Raw genomic sequence first — 24,001 nt, forward strand, 5'->3', positions numbered from 1 at the left:
TACAAGACGAAAAAGCTATTAGCTGTCGCCGTGGCAACAGTCCTATTTGTGTAAGCGCTCTCCTGTTATTTGGCAGACTTCTACAGTTATGAATTACTGTTAGCTTTATTAGCAAAAGATGAACGTTTGGGACTATTTAATTGCACCATCTCGGTGAATGCAGCTTCTCCACTGGAAATGGGGGCCACATTCGGCTTATATGTGTAAATGTCCACAAACTAGCAAGATCTTATAAAACACTTCCAAAATGGGTGAGTTAAATCTCAAATACAAACAGGAGTCCACTTTACCTGTAGACATTAGCCAGCAAATTCTAATTCCTTGTAGATGGCTTAAAGCTGTATGAGGGAGGACTGTACACGGAAGCAGATGCTTATCTATTGATTACCTGAATAAGGTAATCAGTCATATAGACGTGACCTATTTAAGGGAGAAGGTGGGACAGTGATGGCATCTACCAGTGCGACCTGCATTGACTGAAACACCACTTATTGAGCTGCGGACTGGGTTCAGAGGGGGCGTAGTCTCACAGCGTCTCTATGCGTGAGGAAGGTCACTCATGTCACCCTTCGGAGATTTTCTTTAGTGTCCATCAACATTCAACATAAGAGGATGAGTGTGTGTCTGCGCGGAGGGTCCAAAACACGCACATAAAGCCAATTATGTGTAATTGTTTACTTTCTACACTAACAGAAAAGCTGGGGAATGCCTTTGGAAAGGAGACAGATTGGAGCTACAACTCAGCATGAAGAGGAGAGATAGAAGCAAGGGTGGTGTGGAAAAGGATGGGGGAAACAGAGGGGATCACGAAAAGGTAGAGAGGCGCTTGAGAGGCAAACAGAAGCAGAAGGGGAGTTCTGAGAGGAGGGGCAGACCAGTCTGGGAGGGGGTGTACTGTGTACTGTGTAACCAACCCGGATGAAGCGAAAATGGCATGAATATGCAAAAATGTCCTGAAAATGAAAGGAAGGGGGATAAGGAACCAGGTGGGTTCCACTCTGAGAATATGGGTGCCGGAGTAAGGGGCCGCTTACAAAATAGAACAGGTTATTTGTAAGTTCGGCAGGTTCGGGATTCCCTGGAGCCGAGTGTGGGAAAGATCAGCCCGGAAGTTACACCAAGATATGCATGTCACCGCTCGTTTCCGCACAATACTGCACAATGGCCAATCAGGTGGGTACCAACTGGAGGAGGCGGTGCAAAGCCTGGGGAAGTAGGCCCTATAACAGTAATGAAGTAAAATAATGGAGATACAGAGGCATCAGGGCAGGGAGGCATGAACATTCAAGGATAAAAGCATTTACCTCTAGGCTCAGGAGGCTCTGTATTGGGAGAATTGGAGAAACATGCAAGGATGTGCCTCAAAATGAAAGGAAGGGGGAAAGGAACCGGGAGGGTGCCACTCCTAGAATATGTGTGTGGGAGTCGGGAGCCGCTTACCAAGATAGAATAGATGGTGCAGAGAAGGAATATCGATGGAGAAATATCAAGAGACAAAAATATCGCCGCAAAAATATTGTGGGGAAAAAATATCGACAACAAAAATATCATTGACAAAAATATCGACTGACAGGTAAGTAATATCGATTTCAAAAATATCAACGTCTTAAATACCGTTTACAAAAATATAGTTGTCAAAAATATTGAATTATTAATAATGTTATGTATTTTAGTGTTTTTAATGAGAATTGTTTGTCATTTTATTATATGTTTTAAAATTGTACTAGTTATTAATTTATTTTAAGTTTAATTTTGTGTTTTAGTTCCGTAGCGGGTTGTGGGTTTATAGGGGAATAGGGAGGGAAGTAATTTAATTATATAGATTAAAATAATTATTTATAGTAGATAATATATATATTTTTTTTAATTTAGTTTTGCGTTTTTAGTTCCGTAGCGGGTTGTGGGTTTATAGGGGAATAGGATGGGCAGTAATTTAATTATATACATTTTTTAAATAATTTATGTGTTAATTGATTCATTAATAATTGTTTGATAATTCGCTGTTAATTAATGTCAATTAATCAATTAATATTTTAGGTGTGTGTTGTGGTGTTTATATGTGTAAATGGTGTGAAAGGTAGTAAGTAATTAATTTTTTATTGATTACTCATTAAATGTTTTAAATTAATTTCCATTAATTAATTAGTAATTAGTCATTTTAATTGTGTAAATAATTTTAAGTGTGTGTTGCGGATATTATAGTGTTAATTAATGTGTAAGTAATAATTCTTTATTATCTTTGTTAATAATAATAATATATTTAAATGTATATATTAATTATGGTAGTATTGGAAATTTTATGTAATAAAAATGTTGATGTTTTTGTTTTTTATTGTTGTGGGATCCAGCACTTTCCCTACTGTTGCACTCACTGGAGTGGGAATAGTAATTTTTACCCCTCCGCTATCCAGCGCTTTCCCTACTCTTGCACTCGCTGGGGGGGGTGGGGGGAGGGGGGATCCTAATTTTAACACCTACGCTATCCAATTCTCTCCTTACTGTTGCACTCACTGGAGTTAGAATAGTAATTTTTACCCCTATGCTATCTAACCCTTTCCCTACTGTTGCATTCAGTTGAGTGGGAATAGTAATTTGTACCCCTCCGCTATCCAGCACTTTCCCTACGGTTACACTTACTAGAGTGGGAATATTAATTTATACCGCATCGCTATCCAGTTTAATGTGTTAAATATAGAATGTTTTATTTAATTTTAAAATATTTATATATGTGTATATTTTATTTTTATATAATTTAAAATTTTTATAAATTAAAGATAATAGTTATTAAAATGTATTTAAGTAAATATATGTATGTGTACACATTTGTTTGTGTTTATATTTATTAAATTAAATTTATTTGTTATAATTAGTTAAAATAACTATTAAATATAATTTATTTTGTTAATAATATTGATAATATTTAATTAATTTTATTTAAGGTATGTAATTTTTTGAAGTCGATATTTCTTACTTCTATATTTTTTACATCGATATTTTTGTGTTAATATTATTGTACTTACCTGTTTATGTATAGGGAGTCGATATTTTTGTTATTGATATTTTTACATCAATATTTTTTCATCTATATTTTTAACATCGATATTTTAACATGGAACCAGAATAGATGTATCAGGTCATCTTTAAGAACAGCTGGATCAGCAATGTCTGGAGCAGAGTGGCAGAAAGATCAGCCCTGAAGTTACAACAAGATAAAGGCACGCAAGCAGCGTGTGCGTCGCAGCTTCTTCCCGTAACAATACTACATGGGAGTTAACTTATGAGAAAAAACGTGGGACATGCACCAACCATTAGCCATTTGCAGGCTACCATTTTGAATTGACACATACAAAAACCAATCCAAAGCATTGGGAGGAGTCAGACCCCAATACGTACATATAACAGATCACATGACAGCCGCAATCCCTGTCTAGGCTCAACCTAAAAAGGAGTGGGAAAATAAGTAACGAAATAACGCAAAATGCGCAGGCCAGACAAACTTTGGAGGAAACACAAAACAACATGAGTAATAGAGACTAATGAAACTCCACGAAATTCACTGAGCCTCCCCAGCCCCAAAACTGCAGGGACAAGTTTTGAAGGCTGCCTCATGGCACTTAATGTAACGAAAATAAAAAGATAAGCAGACATGTATTTCAGTGACCACCCTGAAAGGGAGGTACACCTTAAAGAGGCTTGGCAGTGCGCACAAATGTCAGCAAAAGAGTGCATGAGGAGACATTATAGGACCTATAAAAGAAATAATTAACTAGCAGAACTGTGTAAGTATAGCAAACCTTAGGGAAGCAGATAAAAAGCATGGTGAAAAGAGAATATTAATTAAAAAAGACACATATTTCACTGAACATCTCTGATGGCATGGGCTGCAGACCAGTGGGTTCTCTGGGATTGGGCAGTTGGGGCGCATGTTACATCCCAACAGTATTTGTCCTGGTCTCAGACTTGCAGGGGCTGCTGTGAAATACAGCTCGGGATTATACGAGGAACAGGTCACATTGCTTTCCTGCTCACAGCCTGGCGGTAACTCAACTCGATAGGGCTGGGACGTAAACAGGGCCCGAATGAAGCGTTTTTCGGATACTTCATCATTCATGACACTTCAAAAACGGCCTCTTTGTGCTTTGTCCTGCGCAGCATTATCCTATCTGGATGGAATTACTAACACACTCCCTTTGTAACATTGGTCCCAGCAAGGTGACTTTTGGGAGTTGCAGTGCCTACAAACCCGCTACGGATAGGCAGTCATGTGATCAGGGAATCTATGCGCTCCCACCAATGGGAACGTACAGGACAATACAAAAAGCGTGGGTGGGGCAGCACATTGAATTAACATAGGCATCCAAAAAAGGCTTGAGTAAGACGAAATGCTTTATGCCAGTATGCTGTTTTAATAAAAGCGCTTCCGAGGCAATTCCCCGTGTGGCCTATTCCTTTCTGCACAAGAGGGTTGTCTGGATGTTTTCACGCTGGCCAGTGGCGTGCAAAGAGGCGCAAGTTGGCTAAGGGATCACTGGCAGGGCTTTAAGTGGGCCGGGTCTGTCCGGGTCTGAGCACCGGCAGTTCTTTTTAGGGGGCCTCGAAACGGGTCTCTTTCGGGCTCTGTTTTCTGGCTTCCAAAGGTAGTCGGTTTTCTTTTTTTTTCCTCGACTGAAGTGAGTGCATGAACATCGATGTGCCCATGCTCACAAACAACTTCAGAAGCACTGACTTCTCACTTTTTAACAACGCCCCTGGCCGCACTTTCACTTCTACAGTAGGTGTGGTGCTATCCCCGGACTCACGATACCCCCTCCCCCCGCCCCCACTACTCGGCAGCAGAAGCCAGGAGCAGCAGTGCCAAGGGGTCACAACGCCAACATGCAGGAAGACAAGCGGTCGGCAACTGCGTGGTAACTGGCATAGGATCCTCTAAAAGCCCTTTGAATTAATGTTGTCCATGTGAAGAATCTTTTTTTTAGCTTGCATTCCAACCTCCATAACTGATCACAAAACTACCCCAAAGGCAGTGTTTCCAAATAGAACAGCGTTTTCATTTAATGACTGTGATTTTTTTGTCTCGGATCAGAAAGGCACAACATACCCTCAAATATTATTCATACATACGTGTGTGCTTCCTTCGCCGTATTATTTGATATAAAGTGATGAGCATAATTTGGGCAGGCACTCGAAAACCCATGTGCAGGCACATTCATACCATCAGCCGAAAAACCAAAGTCACCGATCCCTCTGCCCCCAACTGCTGCAACTGCTTCGCACTTAGGTACCGGCCGCAATGAAAATGAAAAGTAAATTGGGGTGGTTCCTTTCACCAAGTGTATTTCTGCCTATGTTTGGACAGTTTCCCAATTATTTCGGATCTAGTCACTTAGCACCCTTCCACCTGTACCTGCGATTCTTTCATTTACAGCACGTGCAGATATGGGGTAAGCTAATGCTGAACAGCCTCACCCCCATTCTGAAAAGGATTGACATCGAATGAGGAAAAGCATAGACGTGCACCTGACCATTGGGACAGGAGTTGAGTGGTGGCAGGAGTTTTGTTGTGCTTGGGGACTCCATTTAATTTCATGGAAATAGAAAAGTTCACGTACCTACTACCTACAGAATGGCTGTTTGCTGCGAAGTGCCAGTACTCTAGCATTAAAAATATTGCAGCACTGCTGAGAAGTACAGGTACTCTCTCTCTATCCTTCAAGTTACAAAAGGGTGGGCACTCTGTACCGGAGAGCACATGCCCGTTTGAAGCACTGGATAGTAAATGAAACTTGCCCTGCCAAGGACACACAAAAAAGCCCCCCGCATCCTAGCACTCAAACAAAAAGCCAATGTGTGCTACATTATTTTGACATATGTCATTTGTATTGTAAACTTCATTTGGGCAGTCAGTTTTAAAAGTGCATTTGTTTTATGTACTTTGTGCAACACGTTATTGCTTCTTGAAGGTACTTAATGTAACTGCTCACTCTCAGCTTCGGTTGGCAGAGCACTGTTTGTGTTGCATGTTTAGTGCAGGGCTTTAAGTGGGCCGGGTCTGAGCACCAGCAGTTATTTTCAGGGGGCTTCACAATGGGTCTCTTTCAGGCTCTATTTTCAGGCCTCCAAAGGTAGTCTTTTTTTTTCCCCTCGACTGCAGTGAGAGCATGCACATCGATGTGCGCATGCTCATTTTGCTCCCTACTGAGCAGTGGAGGTAGTGAGCATGCCAGGTGAGCCGCGTTGTAGGCTTTAAAGAGAGCCATTTTCTCTCAGGATTTCCCTTTTTGCAGCGCAGGTGCAACGTCGTCGTGGTGCCAGCCTTCACATCGGGGATGATTAGGAGAGAGACAACCACGAGCAGCCTGCTCCAGCACAACCCTGCTCTGACCTTTCACACTGAGCGTCAAGGCTGCAGTGTAACTCAGCAACAAGTGAAACGCAGAGAGGAACTAGTCTGTGTGATTCTGCCCCAGCACTAACACAATGCTAGTTATCTTGATTTAGACCACGCCCCTATTTGGATAGACCACGCCCCCTTTAAGTGGTTTGCCCCGCCCATTTTAGAGCACCCCCAGTTTTTTTTTCCCACTTAAAGCCCTGATCACTGGTGTGTGCTGCTGCAGTTTCTTTTGTTCCCGAGGTATCGGATTTTGCTCAGCCCACATTCACGAGTGAGACATGCAGGGGCTGCTGTGAAATACAGCTCGGGATTATACGAGGAACAAGTCACATTGCTTTCCTGCTCACAGCCTAGCGGAAACTCAACTCTTTAGGGCTGGGACGTAAACGGGGACCGAAGGAAGCGTTTGTTGGATATTTCATCATTTAGGACACTTCAAAACTGGCCACTTTGCGCTTTGTCCTGCCCAGCATTATCCTATCTGGATGGAATCACTAACACACTCCCTGTGTAACATCGGTTCCAGCAAGGTGACTTCTGGGAGTTGCAGTGCCTACAACACTGCTACAGATGGGCAGTCATGTGATCAGGGACTCTATGCGCTCCCACCAATGGGAGTGTGCAGGACACTTCAAAAAGCGTGGGTGGGGCAGCACATTGAATTAACAGAGGCATCCGAAGAAGGCTTGAGTAAGCCAAAATGTATTATGCCAGTATGCTGCTTTAATAAAAGCGCTTCCGAGGCAATTCCCCATGTGACCTCTTCCTTTCTGCACAGGAGGGTTGTCTAGATGTTTTCACGCCGGCCAGTGGCGTGCAAAGAGGCCCATCCCGCAAGTTGGCTGAGGGATCACTGGTGTCTGCTGCTGCAGTTTCTTTTGGTCCCTATGAAAAACATTGAAACCTGAAACAGGGGTCCCACTGATACTTGGTCCTTTTAAACTCACAAAGAAGAAATTGGCACAGAAGCTGAAATATAGAAGAGCATTTTTATTAACCTCAAATGAGTGCGTACCACGTCACACAGAAGCCTTAGCAACTGAATGAGGCAGTCTGTGGAGTACAGAAAACAGAGGCCTTATATATGCTGAGGGTTACATACTCAGCATAAGACCAAGGGGCAGTCCTGGCTCATGTAAGCATGTAAAAATGACTAAGATGGGCATACAAGATCTGCTTGCTCAACAAAGTGGGAGGAGAATTACTTCTCCATGCAGCAGCAAAAATAGCCTGACAGTTATACTAGAGAAGCAGGTGTATTCTACTAGCTAGGCCCTTCTGGGCATGTGCGAAGGTGGAAGATGCTAAACATAGTTTGTCTCTAGGCAGACTACAAGAGCAGTTAACAGAAAGGTAGGACAGAGCACATGGCAAGCACATGGAAAACAAAATGGCTGCCAGAAATACAAAATGGCTTTCAGCTCATGCTAACAAATCTGTCCAATATTTAACAGATGGTTCTTTTAGCATGAGCTAAAGACATTCCTATGATCCAGTAGGAACATAGAAAAGATGTTCATATTAATTTTTCATAAATGTATCAATATCCTAATTCATTGCCAGGTGGGCATTTTCCATTCTAAACATTTCATTAAGCGGGTATATATAAGGTATATGCAGGAATACAAAGGGAACAAAGCATTGTGTCATAATTAACATTCAGATAGCAGGAGAAAGTAATGACCACTATTACAAACAGAATTATAATTTTTTTAGTCCTAAGCTAAAGCAAATCCTAAAATCATCTAGTATACATTTTCAGGGCTCCTATACATTTCAGTGACTATTCATTTTAAATTTCAGAATAGCTAACAGGACATCTCTAATAAAAATATCTTCACTAGACTGTTCCATTTTCCTTTTATGAGGGCTAGAAAATCAATTTAATACATTCAAGGAAAGGGCAAAGTCACATTTTTCAATTGCTCAGAAAAATGTTTTTTGTGCATAATAAGTATAACTAATGCAAATATTAAAGCGACTAAACATATTATTACAAAAACAATCCTGTCTCCAAGGGACCAGGAGGACCATACAGGGCTATAGGAATTAGAATAAAGAGCTGCAAAGGGCTGCTCCTCCTCAAAAATGGGACGTCTAAAGGGGTACATTATTGACAAGAAAAAGAAAAAGTCCTTGGGAAATTGAAGCTGCTGTACAACCAAGCCATAGGGGAGTCTTCTCCCTGTGTCCGGTTGAGCCTCACAGGCAGGCTCTTGTTGTTTCCACGGTGGAGCTGCACAACTCGCAACTCAAGAATAATAGCCCAGTTTCAAGGAAAAAGTCTCTTCTTTCAGGATAGGGCAGTCACCCACCAGGCAAATGCTCTTAGCAATCCTGTCCAGTGTCTCAGGCAGTACACCAGTTTTCTTCACTTCAATCTAACATGCACCAGAGACACAGCACCTGTACCCTAATCTCAAGTCCTTCCCTAACTCCTGTATTGCACTGCTCATTCGTTGGGGCCACATATTACATCCAGTGTACCCAGGTATCTCTTAACCAACAAACAAAGGAGCAAACTTATATTCGCTTTAGGACCAGGATTCAAAGGCCTGATGCTAGGATCTCTGAAGCAACCCTTGTTTCAAAAGGGGTCACCTCAAGCAAAGCCTCCTCGCCATTCTGGTCGGTCTGTGACTCTCAGCTGGGCATCAACCAAAATTTCTCCTTTCTGATTTGTGACTCCGTCTTTTGCCCAAGACAGTGGCAGGGGTATACACTTGATCACATGGCTTCCGCCTTCACTGAGGTCCTAGTTGCCAGCAATGCCTGTGCTGGTTATCTTCACTTTGGCTTCAAGCTGGACTGGTGCTGACTCCCCAGGCTGAATTTGATGTCCGGGCCCCTCTGGTAGTGGTTTGTACAGCAGCTAATATCTTTTGGTGGACAGAATAAAAGGTCTTTAGACAAGGCACAGAAACAGTCTATCAACAGAGAGGATAGTCTCAAAATGTCCTAGTCTTGGGACGCCCTATATATTAGCAAGGCACCCAAGAACCACTTTCATCTATCTATGAAAGAGTTAAAAAAAACAACAGACTGGACCTATTGCCAAGTATAAAAGGAACTCTTTGGTGAACTAACAAGATTAATACATCACCCAATCCTAAACAGCCAAGGAAGTGTGTATTCATTTTCTAAATTCAGAGGAAAAAAGAAAAAACAACACAGACAGACTCTAAATCCTCACATTGGTGTATTCCTGTGTACTAATCTGAAAACCCTCAAAAAAGGAAATGTTCTACACTTTTGCTCATAAACTTTACATTACTTGTACAGGACTGCAGACACTTCTAAAATGATTCCTCTTATTTATTTTTTATTTATTTTAGTGTCTTATAGAGCGCGAACTTGACCGGTGAGGGTATCAGAGCGCTTTACAGGGTATACAAGGTCTTCAAACCAACATAAAATGCAGAGAAATACTAACACATCTTACCCTTACTCCTACATGTAAATGATTACAATCTTAGTCAGCTTCAGTGCTCAGAAGTGAGATAGGTGTGACAGATTTGTGGGATATACCTACATTGTACGCTTAGGACCATGCTCTCATGTTATAGGAGCAGCAGGAAAATCTAAAACTGCTAATTTAACAGGGTTTCTTATCTATAAAAAAATATTTTCTTCATAACATTTTTGCTAAGGATCACATGGGCATCTTTCCTGCGTTCTACTTTTCATGATCCAAACTATGCAACCTCAGCTCTAATAAGAACTGTCAGTTTATTTACACAGACTAGCTAATAAAAACTAGCAATACCCTTGCAAAAATACAATAATGGTGTTATCACCTAAGACTTGTAGAACAAAACTACCCACATCTAATTCCCCTTAAAGATCAAAATAAGGGAACAACAATCTAGACTACTGATCCTGTCATAATTTCATCAAACAGGAAGGGCAGTAATAAAACCTATATATTTATTAATTACATTAATGCTAACAATGTTTAAAACAGTATTACTGAATAGCCAATTAAATGTCTCATTGCTATTTCACAGACAGTTTAGACAGGCTAAAAGAAATTGAGAAAAGGAGAGAGCAACATACATATTACCTAGCCTTAATTTGTAGAGGAGCTAGCCTCCTTCCCCCATTTTGACAGTAGGAAACCTGAAACAGGTTTCACTTCTGTCAACACTATCAACCCCTATTTTTAGCAACTAGGCATAAACAAAGTTATAGGAGGTACATAGCACTTTTGAGAGAGCTAGAAAAACACATTAATACCCAATTCCCAATCCTTTTAGCAAATGTACAAATAAAACATGAGGGTGAATGAATTCAAACTAAATCCCATTGGCTCAGCCCTAGTAAGCATTAGTGCTGTATAAATATGGCAAAGCTTACATATGCAATTGTATCGTGGTATATTCATATGAGTGCATAAAAACGTGCTTTGCCCACAACAAAATGTCAACGCAGACCTTCTCTGGGAGCCCTGCTATGCTTCTAAATATAGAGCTGACATTTAACTGTTCCCAGCTGTCTTATTCTGTATTCAAGGGTGTCCATGGGGCTGTCCCAATTCGCCTAGAGACAGAAAGTTGGAAAGAACGTATCCCCCTGTTTGCAGTTAAAAGAATAACTTCTGCTGGTTTTATACATATTTTCAATTATAAGCAGGGTGCAGTATAGGTTCCAGCAATATAAAGGTCAGCTATTTGTTTTATACCTAAATGTATGCATTTACTGAAGCCTAAGGCACTTTAAAAGCTATTCTAAATGAAATAAATCCTGTTTAAATATTGCGTTTTACCCAATTTCGACTTTGATATTTGGGGCACTTAAAAATGAATATCCTATAATTTCTTTGCACAATATTCATTATCAGAATGTTCATTACATAGCCCAGGAGTTAGAAATTGAAAATAATCATATATAACTTCATTAAAAATGAGGTTTTTTACGCCTATGCAGAGTGAAATTCCATATGCAAATATCCTCATTATGCGGTACAAAACAACTTAAATTTAATTTTAATGCTAGATCACAGTATGAGTATTAAGCTTTATAAATATTAAAAAATTAATTGAAAAGCACTTATTTTTGTAATAATTTTTCAGAATTAATAATAAAAAAAATGAAACCAATCATTTTTGATATTTCCACATAGGAAAATCAAGCTGCATCCCTTGCCTATTATATTTAGACGCATTCATTCATAAGCCTAAGCACAGAAGCCTAACTTGAAACATGAAACATTTTTTAGCCACTTTTTTTATTAAAAGGACAATTATTTAACATCAGAACCAAGAATGTGCTTATAATAACGGCTTTAAGAAAGGAAATCTTCACTTGAAATGTTTTCTTGTTGTACAAAACAATGAACCTGATTTTTGTAACTTTTTTTTAAAACAACAGTCTGACATGCATGATTTTACCCGTGTTTAACTGACAAAATCCTGGCTGAGTGAACAATCCTGTTTCTCTGTGGCATACAAAAACAACAGCTGCTTGCTTAGCGGCAGTAAAAACACAGCTGAGGAAAGCTTTTCTTAGTGTTGAAATGGAAGCACGGTGACTGTCTATTTAAAACTGAGAACTTTCAATGCGTGTTCTATAATATGCGTTTTAGTTCAGCAAAAATGTACTTCAGATGAAGTGTTTGCCTGTTAATATCTAATACAATGTATCTAAGGAAAATGCTGTAAGTTTATTTATTGCAAAACACACAATTTCGTTTTTGAGTCCTTTTTTTATTCCTATTGAATGTGAATTCCAATTTTATCTTTTAAGCATTAGCAGTTTGTACATGTGCATAGTTGCTTACTCTATAATTTAAATAGTAACATATCATTGATTTAGCATATCATATGGTTCATTTCTGGATTTTTATTTAATTTGTATTTAATATTAATTAAATGACATTTTGCATACCAGACTGAAGACAGCAAGAAAAACCACAAACACACGCATTGAGCTCATTTTAGACATATACAGAAGGGGTCAAACACTCAGGACACATGATACAGCGTGGTTAATAGCCATTATTTCATAAATAGCGCAATCCCTATTTACTTACAGAAGTTGCAATGTAAAACCACGAACCACATAGACATTTAAACACACATTTAACCCACAGATCAACACAGGTGGAAGATGCTAAACATAGTTTGTCTCTAGGCAGACTACAAGAGCAGTTAACAGAAAGGTAGGACAGAGCACATGGCAAGCACATGGTAAATAAAATGGCTGCCAGAAATGCAAAATGACTTTCAGCTCATGCTAACAAATCCGTCCAATATTTAACACCGAGGTATCGGATTCTGCTCAGCCCGCCTTCACGAGTGAGACATGCAGGGGCTGCTGTGAAATACAGCTCGGATTATACGAGGAACAGGTCACATTGCTTTCCTGCTCACAGCCTGGCGGAAACTCAACTCGATAGAGCTAGGACGTAGACAGGGGCCGAAGGAAGAGTTTTTTGGATATTTCATCATTCAGGACACTTCAAAACCGGCCACTTTGCACTTTGTCCTGCCCAGCATTATCCTATCTGGATGGAATTGCCATCACACTCCCTGTGAACATCGGTCCCAGCAAGGTGACTTCGGGGAGTTGCAGTGCCTACAACACTGCTACGGATGGGCAGTCATGTGATCAGGGACTCTATGCGCTCCCACCAATGGGAGGGTGCAGGACACTACAAAAAGCATGGGTGGGGCAGCACCTTGAATTAATATAGGCATCCAAAGAAGGCTTGAGTAAGCCGAAATGCATTATGCCAGTATGCTGTTTTAATAAAGGCACAATTCCCTGTGTGGCCTCTTCCATTCTGCACAGGAGGCAGCCGCAGTCGGCAGGAGGAGTTCCTCTAGGGCGGTGACTTTGGGGAGGGGGAGGGGCAGGGTGGGGGGTAGTAATGTATGGATTACGGAGTTTAACAGGTAAGTAAACATATAAATAAATAAAACGGTGATGCAGTGCACGCAATGAAATTCGTTTTATTTATTTATATGTTTACTTACCTGTTAAACTCTGTAATCCATACATTACTACCCCCCACCATGCCCCTCCCCCTCTCCCTCCCCACGTCACTGCCCTGCAGGAACTCCTACTGCCGACCGCGGCTGACAGGAGGGTTGTCTGGAGCTATATATACATATATGTGTGAACAAGAGCACTTGATGCTCGAAACGCGTCGCTCGTTGAGAGGTATTCAATAACATCTTACCTTGCCGACAGCCTGGGGTCCGTTTCTTCATTTCGCTGCAGCTGCGGAGGTGGTGAAGATTACCGGTTATATATATATATATATATATATATATATATATATATATATATATATATATATATATATATATCCAACAAAACAAGTTCGCTTCGGATCCCTGCCGCTTTCAGTGGCGGGCCTCGGACGGGGTAGCGACTCCCAAATGTTCCTGCCAAACACGCGTTTCGCAGGTAAACCTGCTTCTCGTGAGAAAGCAGGTTTACCTGCGAAACGCGTCGAGACAAGCCGTTTGTAAATTAAAAGTACGCTTTGCAAACTCGAAGTGGCCCGGACTTCTTTCTTTTCTACGTGAGAGTGTGTTTGGCTGGAATATATATATATATATATATATATATATATATATATATATATATATATATATATATATATATATATATATATATATATATATATATATATATATATATATATTAAAATCCAGTATGGCCCAATATTATTGTTTGTAAAGGGATGGACGCAATGATGCCTATTCAATAGTTGCAAGGTATTATGGACACTGAAGTCCTATCAATACATTGATACAGGGAAATAAACTCAAATATTGCTGAAGGCAGTGCTTTAGCAATGGGTAATGTTAGAGTACTTGTTTTAAGTACCCTCCGATCCCCAACAATGAAGAAATGGTGAAACTTTAAAATGATTGACATGTTATCAACGATGTGTCAGTACTCTGTGTCTGTCTTCACTATTCAAGTTTTCAGTGTATTTTAATCCAAAGAGCACCTGATTCTTATGATTATGACCTGGTTACGGTCAACATACGTTGTGCCATGGTGTCTGGTTTGCCTGCCACAATTAAAACGTATTTTACGCGTCCTCAACTGGAGGACATGTCTTTTCACAGTATGAGGAGTGCGTGATTTTTCCTTTTGGTATATTTGGCGGTGACATCGCCATCAAGCCCCAACCCGCCAGGATTGGCGTCTTTGTTCGTCACAACTCTTGTGGAATAAATATATATACATATATGTAGATAGATAGATAGATAGACAGACAGATAGATAGATAGATAGATAGATAGATAGATAGATAGATAGATAGATAGATAGATAGATAGATAGATAGATAGATAGATAGATAGATAGATACAATTCACTTCTGCAGATGCTGCTGCTGCAGACAGCACAGCTCAGAAAAACAAAGAGGCATTACCTCCTCGCTACATTTTCCCCCCTAATTAATTATATAATTAGGGTGCACACTTACTTGAAGTAATGCAATTACCGGGCCGTGTTAATTGAAGCAATTACTGCTCTGTGTTTCTGAGCATTTCTGTCCGCAGTTTATGCACTAATTTGGAGAGTTGTCAAGTTAATGTATGCATGGAAAAGCAAAGAAATAAATGTTCAGATCACTTCTACATCGGTTGAGCCAAAAGAATAGGATCATGATATATCCCTTGATGGTTACCAGAACACCTTGAAAAGTAGCAAATAGTAAAAGCATGTGGGACTCATTTACTGTTTGCTGGACCTTTGTCTGGTAGGGAGTCAAGAAGTACCTTCCAGTACCTTCCAGGCTATTCCACTGCATTGTGCCCGAAAGTGGATCGAAAGAAGAGCTAGGGACTACATAGTGTGCTCTGCTCTCCTGCAGCATGGGACACTTTGGTGCTTGCTGGATTTATGCTTCGGAGGGTGTCAAGAACTACACTTCCCTGGATTCTAAGCTGCTGTGGACCTCGAAAGTGGAGAGGAGTAGGTGGAAACTTGGCACTACATTGTGCGCTTTACTTTCCCACAGAGAGGGACATGCATGAAACAGGCTGACTGTGCAAGGAAGAATGAACAGGCCAAGAACTGACTCACCTGTTCCATTTCTCACTTCACACTCTCTTGTTCAATGGGGAAACATATGATAATCTAGGCCAGTTAATCCTGGCCCCCGCATTCCAACATTTGACTGGTGGAGGGTCTCCCAAACCTTTTCCTTTCTTTCTCTCTTTCTCTACATCCTCCTTTGCAACACTTACCACTGTAGAGCCTTCTACATTTTCCGACATGTTCCTTTCTAGCATGGATCATGGCTCAGTGCCACCTCCTGATTGTGAGGAGATTTAATGCTTCCAATCTTGCCAGCCTTGCTGCTTTCTATTCCTGAAAACATTGTTAAGTTAAATAAAAACAGGGTTAGGTCACGCTTCCTTTTAAATTGAATCAGCTCATGCAAGGCCTCTGAGCTTCTTAAATCTTCAGTTTGTGTGTATGTTTTGTTGCAGAACTCAGCTGGCCTGGAGTTATACTTATCAGCTATTATTCATCCATGGGAGGGTAGTCTCCTTTGTACCTTCAGGGTGGGCCCTATTTGCTGCATTCTATTTTTTCCAAGGGGCACTACAGCTCTGATCCCATCTGCTGTTGACCATGGGCGGAGGCATCATCCGAATCTCTTCTTCCCTACCTGAATTGCTCCTGCTTGAGTCTGCGAGGGGACAGCTTGCTCTTCCAGCGGGACGCATAAGGAAACGCCTGGATAGTGCCCTCCCGCCCTCCCGCCGCCGTAAGACACACCTGGCCGCCGAGTGGAGGAAGCGGGAAAACTACAATTCCCAAGGGGCATAGCGGAGCCCCACGTCATCGCCCAACACCGGAGGCGCTTGAAATTGCGCGCTCTCCCCGCGTCGCGGAACGCGAGCGGGACGCCCGGACAAAGCCCGGACAAAGGGCGGACAGTCTTAGACAGTCCGAGACGGCCGCGACTGGCCTGGCCCTGGAATTCTGCCTGACATTCATTCCATGACGATCTGTGTTCAAACTCTGTGAGACTATTAATTTCTTTTTCTTTTTTTTTTCTTTTTTCTTTTCTTTTGTTTACCGTTGTGGACCTAGAGTGTTATCCACTTACTTGGTATTGTAATTTTTGGTTTCTTATATTAATCTCATCTAAGTCTTGTGTACACAGAAATTGTGTGGTTAGTTAAGGGGTAGATATCATGTCGAAGCAAAAGACCCCCTCAGTGTCAAACACCATGGACAACTATTTAGTTCAGGTCGTGAATAACATCAACAGTAAGCAAAGGATGTCGCTGGGGTTAAGGGTTTCTCCTCCCAGCAGTTCGCAGAGTCTTCCACAAGAACCCCATAATTCAGCACCTCCAACGATGGATATTAGCCCTGTTGTACTGGATATAGCCACTCCTGCTAGTGAAATTATGACTGAAAATGCATCCCCTGTTGTGCACCTAGAGAATGACTCTGAGGATGACTCAGAAATGATAGCAGATAAATCTCCATCCCCTGTGGCTGCGCCTGCGCGTAGAGTAGTGAGAGCGTGTAGACTTACCCAGACTAAGAGGGGTGGGTTACGTTCAAGCAGGAAAAAGATAGCTTCTCCTACCAAAAGAAAGGCCATAGATGAAGGGAACGGGGCTTATGAGGGGAATATGATGTTGGAAGACGAGCTTATTAATAAATTAGCTAGTATGATCGACTCCAAGATCAAGTCCATTACTAAACCACTGATTGCCAAAATAGATAGGCTAACTGCTGAGGTCAACAGACTAGGGGGGCTCCAAAATAAAACAGTGGAGGAGGTGGGTAACATCTCAAAATTAATTGTAAATAGAGCTTCCTCAGTAGTACCCCCCCAAGGAAGTATGGGGGGCGGTGGGATGACAGCGATTCCCCCTCCTACTCCTCACCATGCAGGAACAGACGACCAAGTGCCTGCAATAGAAAATCTCCCACCTAGACCTATAGCACCATGTTTAGAGAAAGGCCCAGTTGAATTGGTTGTAGAAGCCTCTCCCCTTGTCCTTGTCCTGACTAATGTACCCCCTGTCAAAGCTGGCCAGATAGAATCTACACCCTCGCTGATGAGCAAAGGCCTACATTGGCTGTCTAACAACATGCTGATAACCGCTAGGGGCAAACAACAACTTGCTGAGGAATTAACTATGGCAAGAAGGGTGGGCTGGGTAGGGACGGGCCCGAAAAAATGTGGAGGTGACTGTGTTGTTTTGACTTTTTCACGCCCAGAAGTACTCCCAGAAGTATTGGCAAATATACTCCCCCCCCAACGTAGGAGTACTGATATAATTCTGCTTACACTTGACTTCTTCTATGGTAAAGGGGGTACAGGAATGAATTCTAGTGTACTAAGGACTAAGTGGAATTTGGTATCGAATAAAGGGAGTAGAGGGGCTCAAGAGAGCGAATGGGGGGTTAACTTGGAAAATAGGTTTGCTGCATTGTCCAACCTAAACGAATGCGATTGACTTGGAGGAGGTGTTAGTACTACGCTTATAGAAACAAGGGAGTCCGATAGGTGCTCTGTTCCCCCGATTTGGGGTTCTGTACTTCCCAATAGCACCCATGCACATATAGAAAAGAGGGTGGGGGTCCCAATTATTTCAGGGTCCTTATCAGAGTTCAGTAGCCCTGAGCGGCTGACTCATGGTAAGCACCCTGCGATCCACTCCAGGCCGAGGCCAGATTTCCCCTTTTTGGCTACAGTAGATTTTACGGTTGCAAACTTAGGATTTGAATCCGGAGAGGAGGCTACAATCCAAGATTCTTTAACATCCCAAGATCTGTCATGCCCCTCTGCAGTGGGTGCTAGGCTGTTCATCCTCTCATGAAATTTAGCTGGAATTTCTAATAAGATAGTCTCTCCAGAATGGTGCAAATTTATTGACCAATATGACATTATTTTATTTCAAGAAACTTGGTCACTGATCCCAGTGCATCGAGTTGGGTTCCTTAGCTTTCATGTGCTGGCTACGAAAAACCCCAAAGGGCGCCCGTCGGGTGGGCTAATTATTTGGGTTCGCCAGTTATTACACTGTAAAATAAGGCTCAGGAATTCTCCATTAACCGATATCCTGTCTGTAAACATTACATGGCCCAATGGACAGGAAATGGTCATTTTCAACATCTACGCTAGGGGGGTTGTGGGTGGCCAAACTTCAGAAATAATTGCCACCCTAGACCGTGAACTTGAGCTGCTTACGACCCCGGTATCAATAATGGTAGGGGGTGATGTTAATACCACCCTTGAACCGTTGGGACTGGAGGACCACATTTTTGGCTGCAGAAGAGGACAGCAAGTGGGGTGTGCCTCAATTGGAACTACCAGGGGTTCGAAGATGGACAGCAGCGGCCATTCAACTCAAAAGCTAATGTCTGGTGAGAGGACTAAGAGCAGTGAATGGACGCACGCCTTCCGATCGTCAGGGAGCCAATACTTTCGATAATAGGAGGTCTGCGAGCAGAATTGATTATTTCCTTGTGGACATCAGGGAATGGCACAGGCTGATTGACATGAGGATAATTAACAGGTTGGAAAGTGACCACAATCCACTCTGCATAGAATTCTTAGCCTGGGAGGGCTCAAGAGAACTAAGGCAAGGGGGTAGAAGGGTTCCCCTGGATATTGTAGCCTCGAACAACCTAAGGCACATAAATTGGGAGAGAGTGATTGACAACCCTGAGAGTTTGGAGGCCATTAAAAAGGTGGTTGCTGAAGAAGTAGCGAATATTAATCTACTTAGTAAAAATTCCCACTTTCCAATACTTATGTTAGAGGCCCATACAAAATTTTTCAGTAAACTTCAAGGGTACTTTATGAAGTCTAAAAAATCTGCAAATGCCAACAAAAATCCTCCCATAATGGGGTGGTATAATCAGGCCTGTAGATCAGCTCGCAGAAATCTTAGTATTCAACTCAGATCGAGGAACAACCAAGCAGTAAAAGAGGCAAGAGACAAGTACAGGAAGGCTCAGAAAGCAGCCAAGAAGCAATGGGATGAGGACTATTGGCGAGATTTAAAGTCGGCTTGTACGGCAAAGGACCAAAAACGTTTTTGGTCCCTCGTCAAGTGGGATAGAGGAGGGAGAGCAGAAACCCCAAAAAACAATGTAGCAAAAGAGCAATGGAACGATTTTTTCAAACCTCAATATGCTCGTGCTCAATCTGTAGACGATAGTGTAGTACCTCCAACAGTATATTTCCGCCATCAGCTATTTACGGCAAGGGAGGTAAATATAGCATTGGACTGTGTGACCGGTGGTAGGGCTCCAGGTATAGATGGGATACCCGCTGATATATTCTTGAGTGATCAGGCAACCTGGGGACAGTATCTTGAATGGCTAGCAAATTCAGTGGCCATGGGGGCACCCATACCCGGTTCTTGGCTGGGTGCAGAAATAATCCCGGTGTATAAAAAGGGGGACAAAGCTCTACCAGGCAACTACAGACCTATCAGTCTTATAGATTCTGTACAAAAAGTGATAGGACGGTTAGTGCAAAACAAACTGCAATCCTGGGCAGAAGAAAACGAAATTTTGTCGCCATACCAAGCTGGCTTCCGTCCGTGCACGAGCTCAATTGATCAAGTTTTCTTTTTTATTGCTCTTTATTGGAGGAATGTGACCCTAACCAAGGGGACCCTTTACGCTGTTTTTGTTGATTTAAAATCAGCATTCGACTTGGTTCCTCGTAACAAACTTTGGAAGGTACTTGCTGATGCGGGGGTGAGCCCCGAACTGTTAACGTTGATCGTCCGTTTGCATGAGAACAATTACGCTAGAATTAGGTGGAGGGCTCAGGGTGAGGTGACCGACTCATTCCCTGTCGAGCGTGGTGTTCGGCAGGGGTGCGTCTTGGCACCCACTCTGTTTTCCATTTACATCAATGGCATAGTATACCACCTGAGCCAGTCCCCCACCGATGCTCCTGTCTTGGCAGGCGCATGCGTTCCAGTTTTCATGTTTGCGGACGACACGCTGATAGTTTCTCGAACTCCAAGTGGGCTACAGAAGGCAGTCAACGCTTTTGGCGAGTTTTGCCAGATGCGCGGCCTTGAATTAAACACCTCCAAAACTAAGTTTATGTGCCTCAACCAGCGAAATACCTTCAAAGGGAAAATAAATTTTAACGGAACACCCCTAGAACAGGTTGAGGCTTTCACATACCTTGGAATTTTACTTCAGAACAATATGGGATGGAAAAATCATACTGATATGGCAGGTTTGAAATGTCATCAAATTGCGGGCGCAATATTAAATAAGCACAAAGCGTCAATGACAAAATCAATTAGCCCCGCCCTTGAAATTTATAATATGAAAGCAGTGAGTGCCTCCTTGTACGGGTCCGAACTTTGGGGATTCTCAAATTTAAAGCAATTAACACTGGCGGAGAACAGGTTTCTGCGTAGCTTAATTGGGGTTCCCCAAAGTACCCCAACCATTCCAATAGCCTATGATCTGGGGAGAAAGAAAATAGAGAATTTGGCATGGCTGCGACCATTGCTATATTGGAGGAGGGTAATGACGACCCCTGAATTGTCACATTACGCCACTGCCCTATGAGATGTTATTGGGGCAGATCGTTTTCATTGTATTCCCTGGCTGAAGGAATTAAGGGGTTCTTTAACTAAATTGGATTTGGGTCATCTATGGAATAGACCCAATGATACAGGGTTCCCATCAAAAGTAACTTTGAAAAAAATATATTGGGACATGATCTGGTCGCTTGGTTATAGAAATGGTTCAACTACTAGGCTGACCGAACGTTTTCTAGATATCAAGCCTTTACCATCTTATGAGCCGTTTTGGGATATTATCGAACGGCCGTTCGATTGGAAATTGTATTTCCAATTTAGAATTGGGAACCTCCCTCTAAATATATTTACTAACAAATGGTCTTCAACTAAAGGTGACAAATGCCATCATTGCAAAACCATGCTCGAGAACATTTCCCATTTGATGTTTGCATGTCCCTTGTACGCAAATCCTCGTCGTAGGTGGTTAAAACCTGCGTGTTTAAATTTGGGTACATGTAGAGGCATGGAGGCGCTAAGAATACTTGAAACAGACTGCACACCGTGCATTGCTGTTGCAGTTGCAAAATTTTTAGGGTGGGCATGGACAATACGTGCCCGCGACATTCAACGTTTTACAGATGCATAATGAATTATTGTCATTGAATTTTGTATGGGTACATTTTATTTTGTTAAATTGAATTGTTTTAATTGATGTTCATGAATTGTTTTAAATTGAACAAGACAGCTTAGTTTAATAAGATTTTAATAAGAGGATTTTTAAACAAAAAATGTAGTATTTATTCATTGTAGGTTGTAATGTTGTGTAATGCTTTTATGACTGCTGTCGAATAAAGCTTTGAAATTTGAATTTGAATCTCTTCTGCATGTTATCTTTTTTTGCATATTTTATGAATCTTTATTTTTCCTTTAGAAACTGTTCATAGACAAGACCGCCATCATTGTACGCACATCTGTATATATATATTTTTGTAAGGCCTTCTTTTGTATGCCAATAAAAAAAATTTCTAAATAAAAAAAAAAAAGAAGTTTAATTCTGTTGCTTGAAGCACATGGTTATACTAAGTATCATCCCCCCTTAATACATTTACAGATGCTGTCTGATTTAAATATTTGTTATTCAAGAGGGCCTTTTTTGAAACGTTTAAATACTGTAACTCGTTGTCTTTTTGATTAATAAGCTGGTGCAAATCAGAGACGAAATTGTGTGAACGTTTTAATCAGAGTTAAAAAAAAAAGTTGTAAAATAGTGCGACATGTACGAAGCCCAAGAAAACAGTGCAGGGAAACTCAATGGCACACCAGGAGCAAAAGACACGAATACAAAATGCATGTATTTCAAAGCTGTCTTTTAGGGCAGATGCAAAAGGTTTAAACGACGCGGACTGCACACACGTTTCAAATTAACGCAAAGGGTATGCAACTATTCCTGTAAGAAAGCGCACTTACGAAAATGTTAGGAAGAGTGTGGACGGTACATTGATTGTCAGAAAAAGACTTGCCAAGAGGTGAGCAACTGAAGTCTAGGCAAATGTTACAAAGCATATGCTGAGTAGACGCAGAATAAAAATGTGTGACAGCATTTTAAAAAGAATTATCATAACAGAACTATAAATAACTTTGTAAACTTTTCAATACTCCCAGGATTCATATGGCAGAAACTAAATGCAGAATAAAAGCGAGGCAGTGGTCAGTTTTGATGATTTATGTGTGAGTGACCTTGAAAAAAGATAGTGTAAAAGTACAAACAAATTAAAACCAGGCCCATAGAAGTGACCATTTTCACTGAGGCTAAAGAGCTTCTGTAAGTTTCTCCTAGGGTGAAATCAACTAAAAATAGATGTAAGGTAAATTGAAATGACTGCTACAGTTCCTTTGAAAAGCAAAACTTATTTTGTATTTAAATTGGTATTCTTCTTGGTATAACATCAGATGGCATTAGCACTTGAAAGGAAAACAGATGCCAAGGCAGACATTTAGGACACTGCAACAAGGCAGTACAAGTTAACTAAAAGAAGTAATCTGCTGATGGTAATTGTCTTCCCTACAGACAATTTATTGGTTTAGCATCCAACCTTCCCACAGAACACTGACAACAAAGTAACTATTTTTAGGAAAATGGCAACAATGTGTAGAGGCAAGGTGCTGTCTCTCAAGTAGAGTTAGGACGACGCACTACCCCATACTGTTTGCAGCAGAGGGTAGGAGAATAATATGAATAACAATTTAATAGACCAGAGGGAGAAACTGATGACCAAAATCCCCTGTGTTCGTACAGCATGCATGCATTTTTGGGCAAAAACAATATTCGGAAACACAGCTAAAGCGGTCTAAAATGTCAGACCTTAAAAGTGGGCCTTTTGTTTGAAGAGGTTTTATGTTCATCTCACTTTATATGATGAGACATAAGCCACATATACTGACTGTACAGAACCACATTAAGTATTTTCAGATTTTGGTGTATTGAAGTGTGAGGAGCCTATTCTATGTCGTCCTGTTATGTGAGAAAAGGTGCCCTCGTGGTTAGATGGCACATGTGATGGCTTGTCAGCTGCTTCTGCTGCCTCTGAGGCAGATAGCACTACGTGACATCGTAGACAGAGGTGTACTTGGAAAAGGATCCTGCTCAACGTTCCATATTCCTTCCTTTGTCTTTTTGGGGCCTTTGCATTTTGGACCTCAATTTGAATCTTACGAAATCAGTGGAGGATTGTAAGACTATATTGCCTTTCCATTTGTGTCCTTCAAAAGAATGTGCCTTTTTTGTTTTATCTTTTTCAGGATTTGAGCAATATAATTTGAAAAAGTCTAGGCATCCTTTTCGTGGGAGGACACCTGACCAGGGTTCTTTTTCTACCATAGAGCCCAGCCTGCGCCTACTTCCAACCCATTCGCTCTCCACCCCACCTACAAAAACATTACTCAGCCTCACCTGCAGGCCTGGAGATTCCTGTTGTAGGAAGACTCTCTTTTTTCACGATTGATTGGCAACTGACTGTTCCCAGCCTCCCAATTCTACAGATAGTTTAGTTGGGGTTGTACATAGTATTAAAACATAGCTCTTCCAGCGTTGCGCCATCCT

This window comes from Lissotriton helveticus, chromosome 9 (assembly GCF_964261635.1).
Source record: "Lissotriton helveticus chromosome 9, aLisHel1.1, whole genome shotgun sequence".
In the NCBI taxonomy this organism is placed as follows: domain Eukaryota; kingdom Metazoa; phylum Chordata; class Amphibia; order Caudata; family Salamandridae; genus Lissotriton; species Lissotriton helveticus.